This window comes from Micropterus dolomieu, linkage group LG06 (genome assembly GCF_021292245.1).
Source record: "Micropterus dolomieu isolate WLL.071019.BEF.003 ecotype Adirondacks linkage group LG06, ASM2129224v1, whole genome shotgun sequence".
Taxonomy (NCBI): domain Eukaryota; kingdom Metazoa; phylum Chordata; class Actinopteri; order Centrarchiformes; family Centrarchidae; genus Micropterus; species Micropterus dolomieu.
Window position 1 is genome coordinate 20,550,079 of NC_060155.1, and position 5,152 is coordinate 20,555,230.

The 5,152-nt window shown below is 45.1% G+C and overlaps 1 protein-coding gene across 1 annotated transcript in view; it reads left to right on the top strand.

The window, feature by feature from the left end:
• The window catches only part of LOC123972230 (transcription factor HES-1-B-like), an 18,855-nt gene that overhangs the window by 2,746 nt on the left and 10,957 nt on the right, over positions 1–5,152 (top strand). The gene's annotated exons all lie outside the window — the stretch shown is intronic.

Below are 5,152 nucleotides of genomic sequence, written 5' to 3' on the forward strand. Positions count from 1 at the left end.
CTCCCCCCCCCCCCCCCCCCCCATTACTAAAAAATAGCAATCTTTAAGGGAATATGTTTTTGAACATTGTAATACAGTATTTGTACTTATTTTCTTATTTCTACAAGGTGAAAAATGTGTCCATGTCTGTAAACAAATATCCCTGTGTTTGCTCTGCAGAACTCCCATAACATTTCCCAATAAATCTGTATATTAAGCCACTCTTGCGTGCTTCGTGGGGGGCTGACCCTGGTCACACTTTTTCAGCAAAGACTTACTGATCAATTATGGGCTTTCCCAGCCTCCTCGCTGCCTGGCATATGGGCGCTTAAAGGCGCGAGAGTGGAGGAGAAAGAGGGGTATCATTTCATGTGGAGATCAGGGCCTATATGCAGTGAATGGGTGGATTTAGGGGGGACTGTGAATAAGGGAAGGGGGTCCTCGCTTGTACCAAAAAGAAAAGAATCTCCCACAGATCAGGGAAGAGCCTTTTTGGGAATATTCATGATGAGAATGAGGAGGCATCATGAATTCATGTGTGTCTCCCTGACTTGCATGGATCATCTTTTCGGTAAACACTGATGTGTACAGAGCAGGGATGTCTTGTTTTTGGTCTGTGTTTGTGATGTAGTTTCGGGGATAGTGTTGCCTCTCCACAAAGCAATATGGGTTTTTGTGTACTCTGCTGTATTCCTTTTGTATCGGCAGAGCAACAGATGGAGAGTGGTGGAAAGACATAAAGAAACTAAAACACACAGCCTTTCTTCCTCACAGCTAGCTACTCGCTCAAAAAGATTTTCTCAAGCTTGCGCTCAGATGTGTGCTATTTCAAACATTTTGGACTTCATCTCCTTTCTCTTTTACTCGTACGTTTTGTTTTTTTTTTCATCTGAGCTGTGTACTTTCAAGATTTGGGCCTATGCACACAGTCTTTGTTTACTGTTTCTTTATTCACAACAGCCCCCACAGAGTGACCAGGCCGGCTTAGAATAAATTGTCGAGTAATTGCCACTGTAACACACTTTTCTTCACCAAAAAGTTGCCATTTCAGGTGCTTTCTCAATATATCTGTAAACACCCAACACACATGCTTTCACTTCTTCTCCACAAGCAATCAATGTGCTGCTGCTTCTCTGAAGATTGTTGGACACTCATAAGGCCTCATTCTTGATTAATAGTCAGGACACAAGGCCAACCTGATGCTCACTTACGGTTGGCCTCATTTTACAGATGAAACAAAGGCACCCACGTCTGGTAAAAGGTCTGTGACCCACCAGACGGTCACAAAGCCCTTCTCCTCCCTCCTGTCCCCTAAGCATGGACTCCTTCCCTGGGCCTTCTTGGCGTCCCTGTCCCCCTTCCTTTATCAGTCCTTCCAGGCCTTAATGGGCTCTGTGGTTGGTCAATAAATTCAGTGATTCAGGGGGTGGACAGTTGCAGCCGTGTTAACGTTTGTTCACAGGCTTGTCGGAGGGACGGGCCCCGCCCTGCAGCTTTTTGTCTCCTGTGGTCCCTCAACAGGTTAGAAGTCAATGGATGGCCTTGTGCGGAGGTGGCTGGGGCATGGATGGAGCCGCCTCTCACATGGCTTTCACACAGGGGGAGGACCGGCCCGGATCACTGTGATGCTTGTTAGTGTGGGGCCTCACAAGATTGCCGGGTCACCTCTCTCGCTCTCCCCGAGGGCCCTGTGCGATATTCAGCGCTTTAAAGAAACTAATGGTTGAGGCTGAAGGGTTTGCGTCGGGGTAAGATGATCCGCACTCAGAGGCCTGGAGTGACCACACTGAAAAGAAGTGCACAAGTGTATCTTACAATCTCCGTTTACAGATCAGACTCACAATAAAATGAGGTCAGGCCTTCATTTGGTCCACAATCTGCAGTGATGGTAAACGCAGTCTTTTAATTTATACTAGATTAGCATTAATGCACCAGTGTGGCCCCTGAAGGTGCCACACTGGTGCTGAGTTATAGCCTGTTTCTCTGCCTCAGCTGGGCCAAAGTCTGGGAACAGCCACACCGAGAGAAAAGAGACACAGAGAGCCATAGATAGAACAACACACAAACAGAGGAGGGCTTTAGGAGACAGAAAGCAGCGGACAGAAAAAGACGCACAGAGACTGAAGAGGGACTTAGAGCCATGACTGAAGCCTAACTGTCATGAGAAGATGAGAGTTGCCATGGCCACCCAGGAGCCACCCAGCAAGCATGTGAGCAGGGGAGGCTCGGGGGCCAGGGGCCTGGGCCCAGGCTGGTGGATCACATGCACTAACCAGGGATTATGTGCATAAGTGATGAGCACTAAGCCGGCAGGTGAAGAAGGGAGGCCCTGGGACAAGAACTGCACCATCCCTCAGGACAGCTCCCCCTGCAAAGAGCAGGGACTTTTTCCCAAGTGAGGCTGATCTCCCGTGTGAAGGGGACTCAGCCAGAGGTCCTCGAGTGCTGAAAGGGCATCCCCGAGGCGGCTTTCACAGCGTAAGTGGCCAAAACGCTGGTCTTGTGAGTCATCTTGAGTGGCAAGAATGGCCCATCTTCACATTCATAAATCCCAATGCAAACACACTCATGGATATGGACTAAGCTTGGATAAGGATAAGTACCACATGCCAGTGCATCAGCGGGGCTCTTTAGTGAAGCTTTTTGGCTAGGCGCTGATATAAAACAACCAATTCTACGATATTTAACTCATCAGAAATAAAAAGATCTACTTTAACCGCTAGGTGTCAACTTTACAGTATATCTACGGACAAGAGCCCCGTTTTGTATCCTGGATCAACAGGTTCATAGGTTGTTTTGCTGCAGGGAATCAATGCTCATAATATCCATGGCCTTACAGGAATGTGTTTGAACCTTGATGGAACAAAGAAATCACATTCCCATGGTCCATAGAGAGAAAATACATGGTTAACCAACCTCCCCCCAACACCTTTTCAAGACGATAGTATCCCTGAACATATTAACATGTAAATACACTTAGATACTTTGACAATGCTCTGAGATGCATATAATCTACATGCTAACTAGTCCTTTAAAGAGTTTCCACTGCTGAATGTGGTTTGGGAACACTTTCATGTCTGGGTTTTAAAAATTAAATGTGAGGCCTCTCTTAGAATCTCTAAAAGCGTTTTTCAATTTGATGAGGGATAAGGCGATGACTGGGTTCCCTTTTCAAAGGGGGAGACCCAGAGTTCAATAAGACTTCAGTCTCATTGCCTTTGCCTCTAAGTTGAAGATCTAAATGCTGGCTTTTTTTTAAAGAAAGAACCCACCACGTTAGGTGACAGATGGCAGGTTGTTATGCTGAAATACCAGTTGCTATGGTCCCCCTTCTCCTCCGCAGCTTCACTTGCCATAGCTAAGCATCCTCTCTGCTGGTGTACTGACTTGGAATAAGCTGACTTGAAACTACTCAGGTTGTTGTTGACAAACATGAGCCTAGATGAGTCTGCTAATCTCCCGCTCCTTTATCCGCTCTTTATTGCCGTATAAACAGGCCTGAATACGCTAAAAAAACTAAACCTCTGTTTTCAGCCTTCTCTTATCTCACACAGGGTTTAATCTAATGCCCTCAACCCTTTTTACATCTCTGCCTCCGCTAAATTCGACCATATTTTTTATTCAGCACATCACCATAACAACCAGTTATTTCCCATCCTTGAGCCCCCCCTCCCCTCCAGCTCCTCTTCTCCATTGACACTGCTGCCTCCCCCTACCCCTTCTTTTTTTTGTCCAAATAAAACAAAGCGCAGAGTGAATGCGCTCTGAGGTAGGTAAATGTATTCAGTGACATCAGCCAGGACGAGTCTATTCTGCTGGATTCCTGTACCACTTGTTTCCAGCCTTGTCTGGGGGCTGGACACTCTGTTGGGCCCATTGTCCCACGTGTATTCCACACAGGCCCGCAATTAATGGAGGCCTTGTCTAAGGCTTCTGGAGCAGAAACTGCTGTTCGGGAGGGGGACAAAAGGCGGGCAGAGCCAGGGGCTGGTAGTTGCTATGGGAGGGCCCCCCTTCCCTCTTTAAGGGGGAATTCAAAGGGAGAAGGAGGGGCTGAGAGCGAGCGGAGCGCTGGATGAGATGTTAAAGTGATCCCCTCTGTCTGTGTCCTCCCCTCCCGGCCTGAGATGTTTTCACACCAGCAGTTGAAAGGGGACCTTGGCAGTATTTGATGATGAGGATGGTCATTTCACTGCCCACATGGTGGTGGTGTTGGTGGCTGGGTGGAGGAAAAAGCAGGGGCCACAGCTTTCAGACCAGGTGAAGATGGAGAGAAGAATGTGGCTACTGGCAACTGGCCATTGTGTGTAGAAACTCTAACTGCTGCAAAGAGGTTTATTAAGTTGTATCTTTTATCTGCAAGTAATCATGTGAGATTTTAATTCCAATGTAAAATGGTTCTTTATTTTTATATGCATGCGCTTGATAGAGATACAAAAGCAAACATACAAAAGTTGATGAGTTAAATAAAAGAAGGGACCTGGCTCTCTGAGAATAGGCTTCTTTTACACTTAGGTAAGACTCGGTGTCTGGTTTGGAACAAAATTCAGGCTTCAAGGAAGGAATGGATGTTAAGATCAAGGGAATGCCAATAGCTTCAAAATGATAAATTATTATTATTATTATTATTATTATTATTTTACAACAACCTTGGAGGTGATGCCTTTAAAAAGCGTTAGTGTTAGCCTCCCGCCCTGCAGTTAGTTGGTGGCACATATTCGCTACAAAATCTTTGAAACACAAACTTGGCTCATAAAGTTGCATAAAACAAAAAACTAAACAAACACTAAATACTTTTATTTTTTGTTTTAAGATTTTACATGGAAGTGCTCCCACCTACTTTTAAAAGTAGTTTAAGAAGGAAGTCAATTTAGCAAACCAAAATCTTGATAGATTTCAGTCTAAGAAAGGTAAGTTTGTGTTTGCTGGTCAGTAAACACAATAAGCGACTTCCTTTAATCATTAGGAAATCCTCCTGACTTTAAGGCAAAGGCTAAATAATTAGCGTTTATAGACTGTGGAGATTCTTAATTTTATTGTTACGTTTTAATCTACCCACTACTTGCATCTTGAACCCTATTTGGTTTTAAATACATCTTTCACCTTGTCGGCGTTCTGAATCAATTGTTTGTTCCTTTGATTTAGTTTTCTAGTTCTTGCTAACATATATAAA